Consider the following 24,679-nt stretch of genomic DNA (forward strand, 5'->3'; position numbering starts at 1 on the left):
TCTGCACAATTTAAGATAATGCCTGTAAGCTAAATTAAGGAACAAGATCAGATTCTTTACTAACTTGGTAGTATTGAGTTCTTTATTCTTAAACAGTTTTTTTGTCAGTGAAATGCGTTGGCATCTTAACTACTAAATTTAATGAAAAATATGCATGTTAATGTATTTATAAAATTGATGAATTTATTATCCTAAAGTATAAGACTTTCTGAAACAGCCTGAAAAAGATAAACAGGCTTTTTTTTTCTTTTTATGTTATAATGTTCCTAACCCAGTTGAGAAGTATCTAAGTTTGTCATCTAACTGTGAAGGTTTTTCCAAGTGATTTTATTTATGCCCTTATCCATATATGTCAAAGGTAAGTAAATGACATATTGTTTAAGTAAGTTTACATTTGCTTGGAGATAAGGCTAAAGTAATTAATTCTCTGGTAGTTTTTATTTTTAAGAGGGTCTACATTATTATCTTGGAAGCTTTATCTTAACAAATGATCTGAGAATCTTCATATCTACTTAATGTAGCGCTTGGTAAAACTACAGAGGGCTACACCTAGAAATCCATTATTTGTTGGAAGCATTTCTTAAAAGTCTTCAATTAATATCATATTGTACAACAGTTGAGTACATTGGGGCCATGAAGTCACTGAATTATTTCAATCTCTGATGTATTTACAAATTTTCAAATTTCAAATTTAGATCTTCTGCATATGCATAATTCCAGAAATGTAATAAACTACATCCTAAATTTGAAAAGAAAGTGTGAATATTATGACATTCTAATGCTCATGCCAAGGTAGCCTTATACAAACATACACTTGATTCTGTAAAAAATCTAGAATAAAAAGTAATATTTATAATTGGGTTGTTATAAATTGAAGAATCCAGTAGGAATTTAAGCACCATCTATTTCCATCGTTAAAAAAACCAGACTTATACTTTCACTGCTTTTCACAACATATCTACAAAAGCATTAAACTCTTTCATCTACAGCACACTTCGCAATTTTTCTCTTCTTCTCACATCTGAAAAGCAAATTAGCAGTTCTCAAATGTGATGCTACAACACCAGTCAAAAATGTAAGCTCTGAGCTTTGTTAAAACTAGTCTGACAAAAACTAAATATATCTGTAGATCGAAAAGAAATAAAACCAAAAAAGTAAACATATGAAGTATTAAAGTTACTTATAAATGGAAATATCTGAAATATTAAAATGAGATTTTAGAAATCAGTGGTGAGCCTCTCCCTCTCATACTGTCTGTGGAGACTGTGTGGGGAACCGAGACTGGCACTGGGGTAATGACGTGTCCTTGTCCCTCCTTACAAGGGCAGTGTTAGTGGAGGCCTACTAGTTAGGACTTTCACCAACACCTTGCAGTACCAAGGCCACCCCCCTGCAGTGTCAGCAGAGACTATACTCAGAGCAGTAAGAATCCCCACCTCTCCCAGAGTGGGGGTACCATGGGAAGGCTGGTAAGGAGCCTGAACTCCGGCCTCTGCCAAGCAACAATGAGGTATCCCTACCCACCAGATGCCAACAAAGACCTAGTGGGTAATCCAGACATCCAACCCCATCCAACAAGTAAAGAGGTAGAGCAGTATCAGAGGACATCTACTAAACAGAAGGTTTTAAAAAGATACATCCAGAATTTCATGAAATAATAGCCAAACTGTCTAAAATGTGATAGAAAATGACTTGTTATACCAAGAACCAGAAGCATCTCAACTTGAATAAGAAAAGATAGTCAGCCGGACTTGGTGGCTCACGTCTGTAATCCCAGCACTTTGGGAGGCTTAGGTGGCCGGGAGGTCAGGAATTCAAGACCAGCCTGGCCAACATGGTGAAACCTTGTCTCTAATAAAAATTAAAAAGACAAAAATTAGCTAGCCATGATGGCGGGCACCTGTAGTCCTAGCTACTCAAGAGGCTGAGGCAGGAGAATCGCTTAAACCCGGGAAGCAGAGGTTGCAGTGGGCCGAGATAGCGCCATTGCACTCCAGCCTGTGTGACAGAGTGAGATTTCGTCTCAAAAAAAAAAAGACAGTCAAGAGACACTAACACCAAGACACACATATCAGAATTTTCTGACAAGGATTTAAAATCAGCCATCATAAAAATGGCTTAGGGCCACGTGCGGTGGCTCCCAGTACTTTGGGAGGCCGAGGCGGGCAGATAACCTGAGGTTGGGAGTTCGAGACCAGCCTGACCAACATGGAGAAACCCCGTCTCTACTAAAAATACAAAATTAGCCGGGTGTGGTGGCGCATGCCTTTAATCCCAGCTACTCAGGAGGCTGAGGCAGGAGAATTGCTTGAACCTGGGAGGCGGAGGTTGTGTTGAGCTGAGATCACGCCATTGCACTCCAGCCTGGGCAACAAGAGTGAAACTCCATCTCAAAAAAAAAAAAAAAAAAAAAAAAAGCTTTAATGAGCAATGATAAAGAAGCATAAAACAAAAGAAAAAATATAAAACACCAGTAAGTAGAAGATGTAAAGAATCAAATATAAACTTTAGAACTAACCAATACAATAACTGAACAATACAAAAGCTCAGTGATGGACTCAATAACAGAATAGCGAACACAAAAGAATCAGTGTACCTGAATTTCTTCAGCAGAACAAGAGAAATTACTCAACCTGAACAACAAAGAGAAAAAGGCTAAAAACAATGGACAGAGCCTCAGGAACCCGTGGGACCATAATTGAAGATTTTGTTTGTGTCACTGAAGTTTCAGAGGGAAAAAAGAAAGAGGGTGTGGCTGAAAATTTCTTCTAAGAAACAACGGCTGAAAATATACCAAATTTGTCAAAAAGACATAATGATTGAAGAAGTTTACAGATTGAAGAAGTTTAGAGAACCTCAAACATTTGAAAAAAACATGGAAATCCATGCCAAGATAAAACATAATGAAATTTCTGAAAAATAAAGACAAAGAAAAAGCTTCAAAGCAGCAAGACAGAAAGGGATACCTATCTAAAGAAGAATAAAAATTAAAATGACAGCAGATTCCTCCCCAGAAACCATGGGAGCCAGAAGGAAATGATGCAACATTTTCAAGTGCTGAAAGAAAAGATCTGTCAAGGCAGAATCTGATTCTTAGCGAAAATATCCTTCAGAAATGCAGGGGAAATCGAGACATACTCAGATGAAGGGAAACTCAGAGAATCTGTCACTGGCAGACCTACCCTAAAGAAATGGCTAAAGAAAGTTCTCAAAATGGAACAGAAATGATAAAAGAAGAAATTCTGGAACACTGGGAATAAAGAAAACTGAAAAGAGCAAAAATATGGGTAAGTATTATTGGGGCTCAGAAAACATCCCAAAGTATGGTGCTTTGGCATCCTGAGTGCTTTGAATCAAGGTTTCTCTGACCTCCTCGCCTTCCTCCAGTCCCCTGCTGCCCCTGTCTCTCATCTCTTGCCCCCTTTCCTTCCCAAAGTGGAGGAAGGTGCTTTCTCTGAAGTTCCCTTATCTGACTAAGGGAAGTTCCTCCAGAAGAAATGCAATTGCTTTGAGCCCCCCTCTCTATAATCTTATCAAACAGAGAAGATAAGCTCACAGGAAAGGAGACTAAAGGTCAAAACCACCGATTCTGAGGATTGCTGGCTGAGAGACTTTATCCGTATAACAAGACAGCCTTTGTTCATCATACATTTTTCTCCCCTCAAACCCCCATAACCTGTTACCACCTCCCACCAGAAATCCCAACCCCTTCTTTCTTTCTGTAGCTCAAAATGCTATTTAAGCTTCGACCATCAGGCCTTTTTTTGAGTCTCATATTTTGTGGGGCTCCCATGTATATGCATGTAATAAATGTGTATGCCTTTTCTCCTTTTAATCTGTACATTGTCAACTTTATTCCAGAGACTCATATTATTGAACCTTTGAAGAATGGAGGGAAAGTTCCCTTCACCCCTGTGCCCTTCTCCTCTTGAGATATATCATGTTTGATGGTTGAAGAAAAAATTAAAACTGTCTGATGTGGTTCTCAACATTCTCAAAGAGGAGCTGTAAAGAAGAATAAGTAGAAATCGTTGAACTGAAAAATGTAATAATGAAATTAAAAACTCAATGGATAGGCTCGACAGCAGGATGGAGAAGTCAGGTCAGTGAACTTGCAGACTGTAAAACAGGAATTACCCAGTCTGAACAACCGAAAGAAACTAGACTGAAAAAAATAAAAAAGTATTTAAGACAATTATATTATAAATGAGGAGGGTAAAGGGATGTATAGAGAGATAATAATTTTTACATTGGACTTGAATTAGTAAAATGTTGACACAAATTGGTTGTTATAATACAGTGTAATACCTAAAACGACACTAAAAAACTAAACAGACACATTTAAAAATATTACAGATATATGGACATGCAATTATAAACAAAGTTCAAATAACCCTCAGGAAGGCAGGAAAAACAAAAGAGTGAAAGGTAAAGAGACAAAACAGTGAAAGGTTAAGTCAAAAAAGTGAAAAATGAAATGGCAGACTTAAGCTCTAGCCTTTCGAAGATGGCAAATACAGGTTGACTCTAAAGGGGTAGGACTTTATCTTGATCATGGTAGTAGTGATTACCCAAACCTACATATGTGAAAAAAAAAGACACAGAACTATATGTACACATTATATTGTTGGGGCTCAGAAACTGATACCCCAAAATATGGCACTTTGATGTGCTTAACTGAAGAAGAAGCCTTAGGTCTCTCTGACCTTCCTCTTCCCTTCCCTCTCTCGATCCTCTGTGTCTCCCAAAGCACAAGATGAAGTTACTCTCTGAAGTTCCCTTATCTGCTGAAAGTCTGGACTTGCCAAAGAAGAAAACAATCACCTCTGGTCCCTTCCCTGAATTTTCATTAACTGAACTCATATCACAGGAAGAGACTGAAGTCTGTCAACACACCTGAGCAGATTTTTGTCACGAACCATTGTCTGCTCTGCTGGCCCAACAGACTTTGTCCTAGGCCACTGCATGTTCTTCAAGGCCACTGAATTCCCCTAAAAATCATTTACTACTCTCATAAAATCATCCCTACTTCCCCATCACCCTTTCCCCTGAGAAGAAGGATATATAACCATCGGTACCCACTATATGGTAGGTTAATCACTCTGGGATTCTTCCCTGTGTGTGTTAATACATGTGTATGTCTTTTCTCCTATTAATCTGCCTTTTGTTAGTTGATTTTCAGTGAACCCTCAGAAGGCAAAGGGGGAAGCTTGCCCTTGGCCCCTACAATACCAGTTTCCTGACTTGGATGTTGTACTATATGGTTTTATAAAATGCAACCATGGAGAAAACTCGGTGACGAGTACACAGGACCTTTCTGAGCTATCTTTGTAACTTCTTGTGACTCTATAATTATTCCAAAATAAAAATCAATGGCAGTTATGTAACATGAAGTTACCTGCAGGTAATGGTACTTCTGTAGATTTATGAAGAAAATCGAATTCATGGGTAACATGTACTGTGATGTTAGATTTATCCATAATTTTTAATACTTTGTATTGTATAAAAACTTAGTAAAAAGACAAAATTTTAAAATTAATATCTGATACAATTTTTCTTGTTATTTTACAGTCGACATGGTACTAACTCAATTCAAATAATTATTATGTCTCCAGGAATGACATGTATAATGAAGATTCCTAAGCAAGCCTATGAGTTACTTTGCAAATATTCAAGAAAAATGTATTTATGTTCATCATAACACATAACCCTATTTCCCCATATCTAAACAACATATGGTTACTCATATTCAACTAGAACAGCTAACAATAACAACCTATTACTCAATAATCTGAATAAAGAATTTGTAGTGTCAAGAAAAGAGATAGATACAAACACATATGTATATATATAGTTAATATAAATACAGAGTAAAGTATAACATATAAAATCCAGAGGCTTTTGAAAAGGCAATTCAAGAAGAAAAAAACATTTTTATATGCATTTACCAAATAAGTTAATGTTGAATAAACATTTCATGAAGGGTTCAACATAAAGTGATACAAACAATGATAAAGGTAGGTTTTATATGTGTATTTGTAGTATGTGTGTGTTTATGTTATATATACACATTTTTTAACATAAATTTTCTACACTTTCACTTAAAACCAATAAAGATAAAGGAAAAGTAGGGCCAAATCCCAGGCTGATTTGATATCTACAGAAAAACATGAGAGCACTTTCCTGCCACTAAATGGAAATGAAACAATCCTTTCTTTGTGGAGCAAATGGAAAGTGAGGATAGCGACCAAAAACTTAAGTTTACCCTCACCTGAGTTTTCTTATATCTGCTAGTTGAATACACACATATGATATAATTATAGAGAGACAAAGGGACCAAAAAAAAAAAAAAAAAGCAAATAAGAGTCACATAGTGAAAGCACTCCCCATGCCAAGAACAGCAAACCTAAAATAGCATGGCTTGTGAAGGCGATTCTGTAAGGAAACAGAGAATTTAACTCAATTTCTTAAAATTAATTGGAACCTTGAATATAAGATGCTGGACTGATAAAGAACCTGAGGCGAATTTCTAGTACATCATAATCACATTTCATGAACAAGAATTTAAAAATTGGAAAGTGCCATAACCAAAAGACATGTGTTTCTTTCTGAACAAAAGCAATACAAGGTGATAAGTGATAATCACTGCTTTTCTTTCCTCAGTTTAGTGGGAAAGATCCTATGCTACTGGCAAGTTATTTGTTTGTTTGTTTCGGTAGTTACAATCTGATCATATTAGTGAGAAAGCTATTTCCCAGGGATAAATTGACCAGGAAGGGATTTTGAATATTTTAAGCTATTAGAGCATCATCGTATAAGAGTAATAATTTCCGGGAGGATTTTACTCACCTGGGATAGTGTGCATCTTCTTGGAACTTTTTCTTAGAAATATTTATAGAACTTTTCAAATCATAGGTATTATTATTTCTTAAGGTGCCTCTTTGGGAGGAATATTAGAAATACCAGCTTCCTATAATAGCCTCTACCAAGAAGCAGAGGGCTTGATGGGATAATTTCTAAAAACAAACCATGAAAACCTAAATACATTTTTAGTACCAAGGTGATGGCCATTTATCAGAGAAGTAAATAATTTCATGTGTTAAATCATTTCCTTATAGTTTTTCATTAGTAACTGAGTTTATGCTGAATTTTTAGACTTACTAGCTTGTTTCAACTTTGATACATATTAAGTGTTCAAGAAATAATTGTTAAGTGAATAAAAATCATATACTAAAAATCACATACTAAAAATCAAAGTCTATCTTATAATCTGTCACATACCAAAATTATAGCTTTCAATGTATTTTATTTCTTTATTTTTTGAGACAGGGTCTCACTCTGTCACCCAGGCTAGAGTGCAGTGGCATAATCATAGCTCACTGCAGCCTTGACCTCTCAGGCTCAGGTGATCCTCCCACCTCAGCCTCCTGAGTAGCTGGGAATTACAGGTGCACGCCACGATGCCCGGCTGATGTTTGCATTTTTTGTAGAGATGGGGTTTCTGTTGACCAGGCTGGTCTTGAACTCCTGGGCTCAAGTAATCCTCCCACCTTAGCCTCCCAAAGTAGTGGAATTACAGGCGTGAGCCAGTGTGCCTGGCCTATACCTTTCAATTTATAATTCTGAGTCTGAACATTCAAGAGAGCCAAGGGAAATTTTCTTGAGATTGTAAGGAGTAAACTTCGTAATCCAGTTACAGAAGCTGAGTGGGACTGCAGGAGACATGGGTAGAGCTGAGGCCTACCATCATCATAAATATTGCCTCAGCCATTATGCCATTATTTTTGGAACAACACCTGTTCCTGAAGAATGACATGGAGAGACACCAATGAATAAGCCACATTACACATTAGGGGGCAGGACTGGGCATTTGAGGGTTGTGAGAAACATGTAAACCAAGTTGCCAGAAGGTTACTAGGAGGAATCTTCTCTAGTTCCTACTGACAGATGTGTGTGACCACTTGATGCAAAGTTCTCTTCTTAAAGATATAACCCACATGAACCATAGCTATGGAAGGTGCAGAAAGGAAAACCTTAAGATTTTCTTTCTGGATATGAGGCCTCACTTGTGCATTTTGTTATTATTCTTCCCTTACTATTCATTTTAAATGAGTGGGTTTGTGGTGTTTCTAAAATTTTAATTGAGTGCCTTTGGCTTGTAATACTCTAAAGTGCAAACAGGTGAAACTGGGAAAAGAAAATGAATTATCCAGGATTTCTAGACAGTAGGATCCTGTTGAAAGTAAGTATGACCAAATATTTTGCACACCCCCTCTGCCACACAAGACAAGCAATAAAGCTGTGCTTATAGAAAGTTTTTGAAAAAAATTACATCAAATCTTGTCTTAACCAGTCGGAAGGCAATTGTGAATGGTAAGATTCCTCTCTTTATTAATTACTTAAATTTCCATAATGAAATTCAGGTGTGATCCCTAAGGCTCTGCAGCCCAGCACAGTTAAATGAAGTGCAGAACATGGTATTTGCCAAAGGGGAATTAATTATGTTAAGAGATGTATACTATGAATAGCAACAAGCCTAAATATATGCTGAATAGTAGAAAAGTTAAGGGATAAACTAGAATTTTACATTATATAAAATTCCACCAACCTCACAATCATGACCCATCATCTGGTTGAATATTTTTGGTTTTGTTTCATTTTTACTTTTACCATTTTGATTTATGCTTGCACCAACTGCCACATCCAACCTGGCCATCTGCAGCACATGGGACCTTTTCTTATACCCTCCCCTCCCCAGTATTCCATGGGACCTCTTATTTAATCAAAGAACCAAATACTAGCCCTCAGGTCAAACAATGAGAACAAACTCATTCCCTGTGTTTTGGGATGAACATTCCCAGAAAAGAGTCATTATTAATATGTATATTAAAGTGTACTTATGCCAATATCAACCAGTTAGTAATAGACAGTATTTCTTTCTTTTTTTTTTTTTTTGCGACGGAGTCTTGCTCCATCACCCAGGCTGGAGTGCAGTGGCGCGATCTCGGCTCATTGCAAGCTCCGCCTCCCGGGTTCATGCCGTCCTTCTGCCTCAGCCTCCCTAGTAGCTGGGACTACAAGCACCGGCCACCACGCCTGGCTAATTTTTTGTATTTTTAGTAGAGACGGGATTTCACTGTGTTAGCCAGGATGGTCTCGATCTCCTGCACTCGTGATCCACCTGCCTCAGCCTCCGAAAGTGCTGGGATTACGGGCATGAGCCACCACGCCCCGCAACAGTATTTCTGTTTTGGGGTAGCAATGATAATTTATATAAATGATGAATCATTCCAAGTTCCATAACCGAAATCGGTCAAAAGATTAAAGTATTTGCAATCTGCCCCACGGCCATATGTGTTACAATTTTACACTCCTTTCCTAATACTAAGTCCCATAACAACCTCAGGGCCTCAAAAGCTCTTTCACTAATTTGAGTAAATTTTCTCTTTTCCCATTCAAAATTCACCTTCTTAACTCACCGTCAAGGGGATGGACCAGGTTGAGGGGAATCTTCTCTTTAGTAAAAAAAAAAAAAGAAAAAAAAAAGAAAAATAATGCATTAACATTTTCTAAGTTTCTCGCAAAGTGTTAGTTTCCTCAGATTTTTACCAATATGTCAAAAGTTGATTTTTAATAATGTGTTCTACCCAACACTTAATTGGCAGTCTATCTATTGAAGGCAAAGAGCAGAAATGAATGTCTCTCTCTGAATACACTAGTGTAGTCAATCAGAATTACTAAGAATTGGCCAGGTATGGTGGCTCATGCCTGTAATCCCAGCATTTTGGGAGGCCAAAGTGGGAGGATCGTTTAAGACCAGGAGTTTGAGACCAGCATGGTCAACATAGCAAGACCCCATTTCTACAAATAATAATAATAATTAGCCAGGTATGGTGGTATGCACCTATAGTCCCAGCTACTTGAGAAGCTGAGATGGGAGGATAGCCTTAGCCTAGGAGGTCAAGGCTCAAGGCGGTGGTAAGCTATGAGGACTCCACTGCACCCAAGCCTGGGCAACAGAGTAAGACTCTGTCTAAAACAAAACAAAACAAAATTACAAAGAATTCGAGGTGTAATTCAGAAGGCAGCGAATAGTTGTTTTACATTGCAGGCTCTTGAGTCAGACTGTCTGGGTTCGAATCTCAGCTCTGTTTTTTACTTGTCCTATAACCTTGGGCAACTTCCTTAAGGAATTTTCTCAGATGTAAAATGGGGATAATTATAGTAACTACTTCCTCGGGTTGTCAGAAGTACATGAGATAATGTTTGTTAAGTGCCTCTCACAATGTCTGGAAAATAGTTAATTTATAAAAACAGTTACCACCACCACCACCACCACTAGTACACCTAGAGAAGCATGCTAAACAGAAGACACAATACAGCTGTCAAAGAGTTTACAATCTCAATTTGGAAGTATTAAAAACCCCCATTCTCTAAAAATATGGTAGACATATTAAATATGTACAACATATGCAATAAATACACACATATCATACCTTCAGTGAAATATAAATAATAAAGTATTCATATTCAAACGGCTTCTGAAAGTAGGCTGGGCATGGTGACTCCTGCCTGTAATCCTAGAACTTTGGGAGGCCAACGTTGCAGGATCTCTCGAGGCCAGGAGTTTGAGACTAGCCTGTGTAACACAGAGAGACCCTGTCTCTATAAAAAATTAAAAGAATGGCCAGGTGCAGTGGCTCATGACTGTAATCCCAGCACTTTGGGAGGCCGAGGCGGGCAGATCATGAGGTCAGGAGATCGAGACCATCCTGATTAACATGGTGAAACCCCGCCTCTACTAAAAATACAAAAACAAAATTAGCCAGGCGTGGTGGTGGGCGCCTGTAGTCCCAGCTACACGGGAGGCTGAGGCAGGAGAATGACGTGAACCCGGGAGGTGGGGCTTGCAGCGAGCCAAGATAGTGCCACTGCACTCCAGCCTGGGTGACAGAGCCAGACTCTGTCTCAAAATAAAATAAAATAAAATAAAATAAATAAAAAGAATTAGCCAGGTGTGGTAGTGTGTGTCTGTAGTCTCAGCTACTTGGGAGGTTAAGGTGGGAGGATCACTTGAACCCAGCAGTTTGAGGCTGCCATGAGCTATGATCGTGCCACTGTATTCCAGTCTGGGCAATAGAGCAAGACCCTGTTTTAAAAAAGGACTTCTGAAAGTGAGTCAGGATATAGGTGGAAAAATACTTCCTATACGACAAGCAAAGCCAAAGCAGCAGTTATGTATAAGACACATAAGGGCTTCAACACAGAGTTTTTGGAGGGGGGATAATGTTTTAAAAAATAAATAAAAGGTTATGGACTGCTCCAGAGAAATAACACATGACTACATATTATAACTATCATTTCTTAAGAGAAAGGACATTAACGAAAATGTTGGAAGGACATAAGATCAGAATTTAGAAGTCTTTCCGATTTTATGTCTTTGGTTTTTTACATTTTCAACACTGAAACAGAGACATGTGATAGGGAGTGACTGAGGAATGTGAGAAAGCTACCTGAGCTGAGAGCTGAAGCCAGATATACAAAGATCTGAAGCAAGGTAATTCTGAGAAGCATCATCAGCTAATTCAAAGGTCCCGAGGCAGCAGTGAGTTTGGTTTGTGCCAAGAACAGAGAGGGAACCAGTGGGATAAAATAAAGCAGCCAAACAAGCAGAAACAAGATTACATAAACTCTTAAGTTGGGTTTGATGGGTTTAAGCAGAGATGTGACATGATATCAAGATGAGAATGAGAAGGAATCTCCTACCTGCTAAAGGGCAAAGAGCACTAAAATGGAAGGAAAATCAGCTCTAATATTAGAGCTACATTAACGTTGAAAGTACCGTTCAAGCTAATGAGAAAACTAGGAAGTGATGATGGTTAAAAGGATTAGGATGATTTAGGTCAACTTGTTAAATTTAAGAAGAGAATGTGACACAAGCAAGGAGCTACCTGGAAACACTTTAAACACAAGTAGCACATACTGAGAGCCTGCTTACATCTATACACGTGGAAGCCACTATGTGCAGGTGGTACATGTGTACAGGTTGGGATAAGATAAACTCCCCCAAACCAGGCGAAGTCTAAGATCATGGTTAGAAGACTAACAGATTTAAGCTTTATTATCGAGGCACTCAAAATGAGAAAAAGGTTTTGTGCCGACAAAGCATTTTTTAATACTAAAACAGACATTTAAGACTATCTAGACAAAAATTAATACCTGTAAGCCACTCTTATGCACCACTTTGGGAAAGATAACCCGATGCTCAGACCATTAAAGTAACGCCATCTAGTTCCTGGAACTACCAGCTCAAATGTCATCTTGGCCACTCAAAGTAGATGAATAGACGACATTCTATTTCATGATGGGAAGATTTTGGAAGAGGTCTTAAAGGAAACATTCAAGTTTTATCTTGTGCAGAAGCAGTGTAGATAGAACACACGGCACTTATGAGAAAAGAGGATTGTCCTATTCTAGATAACACTTGCCCAGCTGCAGAGGTACCACCCTGGAGGGAACAGACCATGCGACCTGTTGCTTCAGTGATATAATTCACTTGAGAAATAAAGCTATGTTATGGAAAGTTTATTCAGAGCTGCATCATATAAAGGCCCAACTGAATGCGCCCCATTCCACCAAAAAACAAATTCCAAAATATACCACCATTCATGGAGAGAGTGCTTGACATGCTCTTGTTGTCTTTGTTGTCTAAAAAATAATTGTCCTTCCCCCAAGGCTTCACAAAATGCAAGAACTAAATGCAGTTTCCCCATGACACACCCTTCCACAATCCCCAACACACACATACTAGATTTGTGATATCAATGACTAAGTTTTTCTTGGGCTAGTTATACAGAAAGGAAAAAGGATGTTTGGAAATTTTGTGAAACACCTAATTCCTAAGAAAAACATTTGCATCATCATCATTCAAATCACTGGTCGGGTATGATTAAATAATATATAATTGGCATGATTAAGGTAGAGCAGCCTTTCTACTTATTAGCAGAAAATACATTTTCCACCTCATACTGGCTACATGGATAGACAATCAAGCTCTAGAAACTCCTACTCTATCCCTCTCAAGGCTGAGAATGGAGCATGTGAGGACTTCATCCTCAAAAGAGAAAATTTAGAAGACTCTTCTGGCTTTTTTTTTTTGAGACAGTCTCACTCTGTTGACCAGGCTGGAGTGCAGTGGCACCATCGAGGCTCACTGCAACCTCTGCCTCTTGGGTTCAAGCGATTCTCCTGCCTTAACCTCCTGAATAGCTGGGATTACATGCACCCACTATCATGCCTGGCTAATTTTTGTATTTTTAGCAAAGACAGGGTTTCATCATATTGGCCTGGTCTAGAACTCCTGACCTCAAATGATCCACCCGTCTTGGCTTGGCTTCCCAAAGTGCTGGGATTACAGGTGTGAGCCACTGCACCTGGCTTGTTTATTCATGATTTCTTTTGGTACATCTATGTTGAGAATATACTAGGTGCCAGGTACAATGACCAGAAAAAAACAAACAAACAAACAAACAAAAATGGACAGGCAAGAGAAGAAATTTCTCACAATGCAAATAAGACTATAAGACCATAGGATAAGAGAAGAGACTGCTTAACCTTGGGAATTATTGTTGCACAAAAGTAAAACTTAAGGGTAGAAATGTTTGGTATTATTATTTTAATCATACATAAAGCTACTCAACCTCTTGACTCTTATTGTAAATTAGAATTAAACATAAAGTTCTGGTTCCTGACATTTTATGATGGCCCAAGTTTTCTATTCTTCTTCTATTTTAATTGTACTCTATTTCCTGGATTAACGGGCCACCTTGAACTGAAAATGTTGGTCAATGTTTTACTTGATCCCCATATTTGGAGTCAGATAGGTATGTCTGTATATATGTACATAAGCATGTATTTTTCATGCCTGTGGAAGTTGGAATCTACAGTTATATAAGGTTAAAAAAAAAAAAAAAAAAAGACTGGCTGGGCGTGGTGGCACACGACTGTACTCCCAGCACTTTGGGAGGCTGAGGCGGGTGGATCACCCAAGGTCAGCCTAACATGGTGAAACACCATCTCTACTAAATAAAAAAAATTCGCTGGGCGTGGTGGCACATGCCCGTAATCCCAGCTACTGGGGAGACTGAGGCAGGAGAATCGCTTGAACCTGAGAGTTGGAATTGCAGTGAGCCGAGACTGCGCCATTGCACTCCAGCCTGGGCGACAGAGCAAGACTGTGTCTCAAAGGACAAAAAAAAAAAAAAAGACTGTACAGACTGTACCAAATAGTGCTTAGAAAATTTTTGCTTAATCAATCAAAAGAAATCACTTTAGTTGGGTGCGGTGGCTCATGCCTGTGCTCCCAGCACTTTGGGAGGCTGAGGTGGGCGGATCATGAGGTCAAGAGTTCGACCAGCCTGACCAACGTGGTGAAACCCCGTCTCTACTAAAAAAAATACAAAAGTTCACTGGGCCTGGTGGCGCTGCCCTATAATCCTAGCTACTCACGAGGCTGAGGCAGGAGAACTGCTTGAACCTGGGAGGTGGAGGTTGCAGTGATCCGAGATCGAGCCACCTCATTCTAGCCTAGGCGACAGAGCGAGACTCCGTCTCAAAAAAAAAAAAAAAAAAAAAAAAAATTACTTTGAAATCCTTTAGAGTTGTTGAATATTTTGTTAAGAAAATACCACAGAAATAATAGTTTGAAATGGTACTTTAGGCATCATTAAAATTTTACTGACAAATATTTATAAGGTCTGTCTTAGGTTGTCTTGTCATTATTCCCCCAGAATATTTTGAAAAAGGAAGAGAAAGTGTAACTAGTGTTTTCTTAAGCATAAAGGCATTCCCATTATTTTCACTAAAATTGAAAAATTAATCCATTTTGTTGTGGATTAGTTTGACTCCTAGGATAAGAATGTAAGGCAGGACTCATAGATACTGCCTGTTCAGCTCTTACTGAAGTAAATAAATAGCTTACAAAAATAATACCCACGCTATGGACACTAACATTCTTATCCTCTAAGCTTCAAGCACATGAATCTTGAAATTGACAATACAGCAAGAGAGAACAAACAGTAAACTGTTTACAGTCACTCCCATCTACTACTGTGAATAAAATGCATTCAAAACATATGATAGCTATTTGTTAAAGTAAAGGTGGTCACCCTACCAAATTGCTATGTAACTACTTCTGGAAATATTTCTACACTGTAGGCAGGCATAACATAAATTTCTGAAGTAAAATATAATTTGGTGGGTATGAAGACATACTTTGTAAACATCAACTAATAAAGAAATACACTTGGCCGGGTGTGGTGGCTCATGCCTATAATCCCAGCACTTTGGGAGGCCGAGGCAGGTGGATCACAAGGTCAGGAGATTGAGACCATCCTGGCTAACACGGTGAAACACTTTCTCTACTAAAAATACAAAAAATTAGCCGGGCGTGGTGGCGGGCGCCTGTAGTCCCAGCTACTCGGGAGGCTGAGGCAGGAGAATGGCATGAACCCGGGAGGTGGAGCTTGCAGTGAGCCGAGATCACGCCACTGCACTCCAGTCTGGGAGACACAGCGAGACTTCATCTCAAAAAAAAAAAAAAAAAAAGAAAAGAAATACACTTTAAAAAAACAAAAAAAGAGACAGGGTCTTGCTCTGTTGCCCAGGCTGGAGCACAGCAGCACGATCGTAGCTCATTATAACCTCAACCTCCTGGGCTCAAGCAATCTTCTCACCTCAGCCTCCTGAGTAGCTCAGACTACAAAAGCATATGCCACCATACCCAGCTAATTAATTTTTTTTTTTTTTTTTTTTTTTTTAGAGACAGGGGTCTCTGATTGTGTTGACAGGCCAGTCTTGAACTCCTGGCCTCAAGCAGTCTACCTGCCTTGGACTCTCGAACTGCTGGGATTACAGGTATGAGCCACCACACCTGGCCTAAGAAATATACTTTTTGAATGACTTAATCTAAAATATTAAAATTCTAAAAAGTCAAAACACATGCACCCTTTAAAAGAAAATGACTTCTGGCTGAGAACAGAGGCAAGACAAATATAGCAAATGAAATAGGTTAATTAAAAAAAAAAAAAACCTGTTAGCTAATTAAATTTTTAAAATACATTTTAAGTTCAGAGACATACTGAATCATATTCCTCAGTTATCCGCAAGCGCTTTTGATAGCTTTATGAAATCAGCTCACAAGTTTGTTAAACTCACATTAAGAACTCAATCCCGATGAATAGTTATGATATCAAATAAAGGAACTGTCTGGAGGAAGAAATGTACAGACACAGTAATCAAATTCTCATACAGGATTAATGAATGACATGTAAGCCAAAAGATGATTCATCTTATTTTAAAATTAATTTAAAAAAACTTTGATTATTTTAGAATAAAACACATATCCTTATAGGTTTCCTTAGGCAGTGTCAAAATTAATTAAATGTATTCATGATATATTAATACTTGGTCATCAGAAATGTAACAGAAAGGGAAAACATAACTCTTTTGAAGAGTATACCTCATCTTTTCCAAATCAAGATGAGTCAAATGAAATTTGCACAAATTTTCCAAATAAAGGAATATTCAGGAACTAGACATAATTACTAAATTAGCAAATCTTTAAAAAATATCTTAAGATAATGTAATGATAAAGCCCACTTTTAAATATGAGAACTATTTCCAATACAGTGTCTATTTCCAATACATTTTTTTGTTTTAATAGAGGCATATTTGAACTATGTTTCTTTCAATAGAAATTGATGAGTTTTTTAAAATGCAAGTCCATTAAACAGTGAGTTAAGAAAAATTACTTGAAAAAATTAGCTAAAGTCTCCCCTACTTACTTACAAAGTGAGAAAAATGAAATTAATATTAGCCTGAGGTGAGAGGATCACTTGAAGCTAGGAGTCTGAAATCAGCCTAGGCAACATAGCAAGATCCCATTTCTAAAAAAAGAAAAAATAAACCCAGCATGGTGGTGTATGCCTACAGAGTCCCAGCTATTCAGGAGGCTGATGTGGGAGGAACACTTGAGCCCAGGGATTAAAAGTTGCAGGGAGCTATGATCACACCAATGCACTCCAGTCTGGGCAACAGAGTGAGATCCTGCCTCTTAAAAAAGAAAAAAAAAAAAAAAAAAAAGGATTTTGATCAGATATAAGAAACATTCTGGGAATCAAAGAAAAACATCAAATTATTCAAAATGAAATATCCCTTAAGTAAATTACAAGTTTTAAAAGTGACTGCACATTATTTGCAATGTTTTTAAAATTTCAAATAAAATTTATCCAATAAATGACTTTATAGTCTTATTTTTGACACCAGTAATAGTATCAATATGTTAAATAAAAATGCTTTTTATTTAAAATAAGATTTAAAAGATATAGTCCATCCAATTTCTACTTCCACATTTCTACATATTCCAATACTGACTGAAGGCAAACACCTCACTTCCTTCAGTGTTTACCCGGATATGATAAGAGCTCTGAGGGTATACCAAGAGTAGGACTCTGTTTTCCTTCAAATCCATACTTTGTTCCTGTGAACTCACTTGGGGGGGGGGACAAAAAAAATCTATACTTTGTATAAGCTGAATGAGAAGCACCTGTAAAGATTGTCAGATACTTAATGTGGCAGATGAATAAAAGGGCTGAGATGAGCTCTATTTTCAGACTAATACAAACATAATTATTTCAGAATCAATTATATTTATGACTAACTTTTTAAAGTCCAAAAATGTAAAAAATGTAATGGTATTTTACCATGAGAAATTTGAGTCCCAAAATTAAATAGATTTAGTGTTTTGTTTCCTATACTAGATTACATATCAAAAATGGCTTTAGCTGGGGTTGTAAAGATAAGCAATTTTAGCATATCTTAATAAATCCAAAGACACAAAGTTCAAAGGGATGATTTTGTTTTTAAATGGTAATTCACATAAAGGCGATTCATCATATATAAGGAAGAATATATTTTCTTGTTTTATATCTTTTATAATTAAACCTGAGAAGTAAAACTGTAGGGAATATAAATGTGTTATAAAGGTTTTTATTTGCCAGAAATTAGTCTATTATTAGGTTACAGAAATTCTTAGATTTTAAATGATGTTGAGCCTACTAAGCCATAAATTTTTTTCTAAATCCCCACAATATTTAAAAACTTTTACTCTTGAAAGAAAACACACTACTGTTTCAACTATAAGCAAAGTTGTCTCCAAGTACTAAATGCGTATTTCTTAAACACTTAAAAAAGTTAACAAACATTTTAAAGAATATATTTATTACGTTTCCAGGAAACATTCTGTCCTTATGCTTTCCACCGTTTATTTTTCTAGTTGGACTACACTGAACTTAGAAATATGTCCAAGGTAAAGAAAAAGTTTACATAGTTTTCTATGAAAAATGATGACCAATACAGAAAATTTAGTAAATACATGAATGAAATGTAAGAAAGTAATAATTCATTTTTTATTTGCACAGATTAAGTTAATCTCCACTGAAAACTAGCCACTGAACTAAAAAAGCAATAGCTAGAAAAAGTTTATGTGATGTCTAATGCCTCCACCCTAATTATCATTAGGTTTTACCTGCCGAGTAAAAACAGACACTCTAGAAAATATTTCAAAGGTTTTAGTATGCTTGACCCAGGACTATTGACAACCATTGTGAACTTCAGGGATGATTACGGTATTTAATAATGAAATGTTTAAGTACACCTGAAAGTGGATGATAGACGCTTTTAAAACTTCATTTGTTTTTACCTCCATTTCATTCGAGTCGTTATAGTCTTAAAAATAATATATTTGCAACTCAAGGGGACATCATAGTATGCTAACAAGCTAAAACATACCTATCATTTATTTCCACTGTTTCTTGGCAGCAATATAATGATTTTAATTTGAGGCTTTCCAAATTCTGCAAACATTATGGACCTTTCATCAAGGTATTAGATTATCTATCCTAATCTCCAAACTATTACATATCTTAGAAATAATTTTTTATTTAGTAATCCATTTTAATTGTCTAATCTATACCTGGAATTGAAAATCATACTTTAATTGCCAACTGAATATATATGACCTATGTAATTAATTTAATACCCAGTAATTTATAGCTGATTATAGCAACGTATATTTTAATGAGAGCATGTACAAGTGAATGTAATGAAATTGCTGTAATTTCTAAAAAGTTTTTGCTTATTTATACCTTGCTTAGAGTTAACAGGAAAATTATATTTTATCCAAACATTATGCACTGCAATAATGGCATAATGAAGACAGAAGACTCTCCTGGCCTAATCTGATTCTCTGCAGAGCAGATGTAGTTAGTACTTAGCAGTCTAGACTAAATATAAGGAGATTTATTTTAAAGGCATCTTTACCAATACTCTTGCGATGGTCACAAGATGAACTTAAGTTTACTTAATTATAATGATAAATTGTTAAAACATATATAAAATCCCAAACACAGGCATTCCAAAAATAACAGAGAACTAAGTTCTATCAAAACTCAAGTGTAAACCTCATGTAAGACATTGAAAACAATGAAATACCTTAAAGGCAACTGAATTATTGAACAGTGAAATAAACCAAAATTAGAATGATATAAGTAAGACTTCCATTTGTTTCCATCTCACTCTGTGAATTTATATATAAGATTAAGTGATAAACTAATACTTATAAATATAATTTTTAGCTTAATAAAACAGACTGGTCTTATTTGTGCATATATATATACACACACAACATTCACAGATTATATATATATATATATATATAAAACATTCACAGATATAAAATAAGGGACAATCAGATACTAAGACATTTGCTGTCTTTGGAGAAATTATCATCATTGCCATATATTCATACTCCATTTCCAAATTATAAATTCATTTGGAAAAATAAAAAACTTGCATCATATTGACACAAAAGTTAACAGAGTTGATCTGTGCCTTTACAATTCTTTTTAAGGTGTTAGATGCACCAAGCTCTTCCTCCATGCCTTGTAATTTCACAACGTACTCTAAGATGCAATAAAGTTCTTAGTGATCAAAATGAAGCACTGAGATTGCCAGAGATTACAGGAGACCAACCACTAGGTCTCTGGGATTCCAGCAATCATGGTGACAGGGAAGAGTTGCCACTTGTCCACTCTTCTATTCATATATCTACCTACTCACCTATGTATGTACTCACCTATCCACCCATGTACCTAGGCATCCACCTACTCAACTAAATACACCCAATGTTTGCCGTATTTTGTGACACATAGTTGGGATAGTAAGGCTGCCCACGTCTTTAGAAGTTCACACTTTTAAGAAAGGAAAAAGGACCCAAAAAATAGGCCGATGAAAATGAAGACAGAAAAGAGGAAAAGAAGGAAAATTAAGACCATAGTAGAGAAAAATAAAAAGTGTAGAATAGGTGATATACATCTTGTAAAACAAGATAATCATTCTTACTTGTTACATTTCTATCACTCACTTATCTCTTAGATAATGAATTTTCTACGGAACATAATATAAAATGACATGTTAAAGAATATGATGACGTCAGGAGAACTGTAAAGTTCTTTGAAAGGCAAATAGTGCCCGGCGCAGTGGCTCATGCCTGTAATCCCAGCACTTTAGGAGGCCGAGGCAGGCGGTTCACCTGAGGTCAGGAGTTCAAGACCAGCCTGACCAACATGGTGAAACACCGTCTCTGCTAAAAAAATACAAAAATTAGCTGAGTGTGGTGGCAGGTGCCTATTATCCCAGCTACTTGGGAGGCTGAGGCAGGAGAATCACTTGAACCTAGGAGGCAGAGGTTGCAGCGAGCCGAGATTGTGCCACTGAACTCCAGCCCGGGCAACAGAGCAAGACTGACTCAAAATAAATAAATAAATAAATAAATAAATAGGCAAATAAATTAATAAATGCAGTTAGAAATGGATAGAAATTTATTTTCAAAAATGTATTTACTTTTGAACTTTTGTCCGGTCACTGGAAAAGAAGCCACAAAAGATCATACACAGTGTGAATGCAAAATTATAAAATTGTGTGGTTGAAATGGTAATGCATTTATTCCAATTTTAAACAAGAAAGGGCAGATTAGACATTTGACTTATTTGACAAGCATCAGCTTTAGTCGTCTTTGGATTTATTCTCCTGTAATTCACAGAAGAGCTCTGACCAAATTCTAATTTTTTGTTCTTCAATATTTCTTATCTTTACATTTTGTCATGCATTAAAATCGTCTTTGGACTTGTCTGGCACTGATGGCACATTCTTCCTGGCTAACAGCATTTTGCAGATATTAATCGTGTTGAATGGGAGAAAATTTTTGCAATCTACTCATCAGACAAAGGGCTAATATCCAGAACCTACAAAGAACTCAAACAAATTTACAAGAAAAAAACAAACAACCCCATCAAAAAGTGGGCAAAGGATATGAATAGACATTTCTCAAAAGAGGACATTCATATAGCCAACAGACACATGAAAAAATGCACATCATTACTGGCCATCAGAGAAATGCAAATCAAAACCACAATGAGATACCATCTCACACCAGTTACAATGGCGATCATTAAAAAGTCAGGAAACAACAGGTGCTGGAGAGGATGTGGAGAAATAGGAACACTTTTACACTGTTGGTGAGACTGTAAACTAGTTCAACCATTATGGAAAACAGTATGGCGATTCCTCAAGGATCTAGAACTAGAAGTTACCATATGACCCAGCCATCCGATTACTGGGTATATACCCAAAGGATTATAAATCATGCTTCTATAAAGACACATGCACACGTATGTTGATTGCTGCACTATTCACAATAGCAAAGATTGGAATCAACCCACATGTCCATCAGTGACAGACTGGATTAAGAAAATGTGGCACATATACACCATGGAATACTATGTAGCCATAAAAAAGGATGAGTTTGTGTCCTTTGTAGGGACATGGATGCAGCTGGAAACCATCATTCTCAGCAAACTAGCGCAAGAACAGAAAACCAAACACCGCATGTTCTCACTCATAGGTGGGAACTGAACAATGAGATCACTTGGACTCAGGAAGGGGAACATCACACATCGGGGTCTATCACGGGGAGGGGGGGGCGGAGGGATTGCATTGGGAGTTATACCTGATGTAAATGATGAGTTGATGGGTGCTGACGAGTTGATGAGTGCAGCACACCAACATGGCACAAGTATACATATGTAACAAACCTGCATGTTATGCACATGTACCCTAGAACTTAAAGTATTAAAAAAAAAAAAAAAAAGTGGTCAAGGGCATATCAGCAATGCACTTTGTCCCTCTTTTAATAAAAGAAAGTTCATACTTAAACAGGTGAACTATCACATACCTAAAGTTCCAGTGGGAAGAGAAAATCAAATATCAGGTCTAACAAGGTATTTGTTAATAAGAGCAACAATAGGATCTTGAAAATACAACCATAATTTTCAGAAAGAATATCTAAAATTTTTGCAGAAAGTCATATTTCTCTCAGTTTTATCATGAAATAACAGCACCTAAAAGCTTGGATTCTATATTCATTGTTGCCACAAAGTATAAATAAGGCATGACAAACAGTAATGAATAAGACTGATCACAGTAGAGCTGCTAACTGCATTCATTATGTTTTTTAAATCCTCAAAGCCAAGTACAGTTTTTACCACCATGTTCAACAGAGCTTCAGTGTTATAATGAAGTTTAGTAATTCCTTTAAACTACCTGTGAAGGATATAAAGTATCTTCTAAAAACTTGTAGGTGCTATTGACATAATAAAAAAAAGGGGGAGGGTCTTGTCTAAATCATGCAGGGAAATTGCTCTATAACAGTTTTTATAAATTTTTCATGGTGTAGTTTTTATAGTGCATCTATAAAATATACTGAAATGTGATTATCAAATATTGTTCAGCTCCCAGCATGTAGAAGGCTAACAGTAAGGATCTGTCTTTGTTTTTACTTTGTAACTCCTATTGTCTGAGCCAGATTCTCCTCAGGACCTTATTTTATTGTGATTACTGCAACATCCCTGCCAGTAAGTGTAGAGCAGACTTGGTCACTCCTTTGCTGAAGTCAGCCAAGAAAATATTCTATTAGACAAAGTAACATACGCCTCAAAGACTTGGAAGCCAAAGGAAAAAATGAGATACATACAAGACAATAACATATAAACCAATTAGCGTCTCAGGAAAACCATCCTCAGTCTCATCAAATTGTGTATTATCTGGCAATATAAATTGAAAATCTATTTATAGAGTAGTCAGGCTAAATCTCTTATTGCTAAAACAGAAGTAGTAAGGGTCAAAGAATGCAAAATCCTAGGAAACACAATTTTTTTCCAAAGGTTGTTTAATATGCCTTTGATATAGATTACTTTATTGACAATGGTTCTTTTGTCTTTCTGGAAACTACAGCTGCACAACAACTAGGTCACCTTGTATTTCAAGTACAAGATTGCCCTATAAATTTAATTTAACATCATATTATCCATAATTATGATGAACAGGAGGCAGGTGTGACCCTTATGGTTAAGCTAGAGGGACCAAGGACAGGATAGGTTAATAGACTTGCTCAAGCTCCAGGGTCTGAGTTGACTACAGGCTCTACATGAGCCACAAGTATGACCTGGCTATTAAACTATTAATACAATCACATGCTTCTTTAAAGAGCAGTACTTCCAAATCAAAGAAGTTACCAGTTCCATTATTGGATAGTACACTCTTCAGCCCAACTCTGAGGAACTTTATTTTAGCGTTGGATGGCATCTTTCAACATTTCATAGTTGGAATTGAGAGCATCCATAGACGGCAATGAGAAAAGCAAGCAATCTGAAATTGACACCCACGAACTCTGAATCAGGGAACTCTGAGTTGCAGAGAGAAGAAAAGGCAGAGCAAGGAGTTGAGGACTGTGTATAAATATCCAAAGGATTGTTTGGTAAAAAGGATCCTCCAATAGATCATTTATTCTAGTTGGGAATGAAAGAAAAGAGTGTTTTGTTTTTGTTTTTGTTTTTTCATTTTGTTGTTTCTAAATGTAATTAGGGCTACCATCAAATAATGGGATTTTTCCTAATATAAGAAGTATACTTCATATCATGAAAACGTTCTAGGTAATGTGACAGCCTATCTTGTTGGTATCATTATCAGAGGGGTACCTAAATTTGGAAGGCAGTGAAATGACACATGGAAGATCTTTAAATCTAAGCTTCTGTAATTACAGGTCATGGAGTCTGGCAGAGAAGGAGACAAAATCAGAACTCAGATCTATGCAGATTAGCTCTCTGCCCTTCCTTTAATAACTGCACTCTTGGAGCATCCGACTGACAGGTCTCTACCCCAATCTTTCTACTCTGACTGACCTGCCATAACACGTAGGGTTATCTAATACAGCTGATGCTATTAACTTGATTAAAAATATTTGATAACTTTTAAGTCGTCATAGGACAAAGCCCAATCCGTCTAAAGTGACATATTCTGGTCTACACACCTGAATTTACATGGTCTTCTACCACACTTCTCTAACTTTCCTGAGAGTGCCCCAGGTGTAACCCAGCGGGGGTGGGAAGGTGTAACATGGCTAGGAGCTGTGACACTAGGCCTTCCTCCCTGCTTGGAGAACGCAGCTTTGCTCTTATCTCTTTCTCATATATATAGATCATGTATATACGTTTCATGTATATAG

General features: G+C 37.0%; 1 protein-coding gene across 1 annotated transcript in view; it reads right to left on the reverse strand.

Moving 5' to 3' along the window:
• Positions 1-24,679, reverse strand: part of ARL15 (ADP ribosylation factor like GTPase 15) — a 441,042-nt gene that overhangs the window by 145,528 nt on the left and 270,835 nt on the right. The window lies entirely within an intron of this gene.

The sequence above is a fragment of the Theropithecus gelada genome, chromosome 6, assembly GCF_003255815.1.
Source record: "Theropithecus gelada isolate Dixy chromosome 6, Tgel_1.0, whole genome shotgun sequence".
Classification (NCBI taxonomy): Eukaryota; Metazoa; Chordata; class Mammalia; order Primates; family Cercopithecidae; genus Theropithecus; species Theropithecus gelada.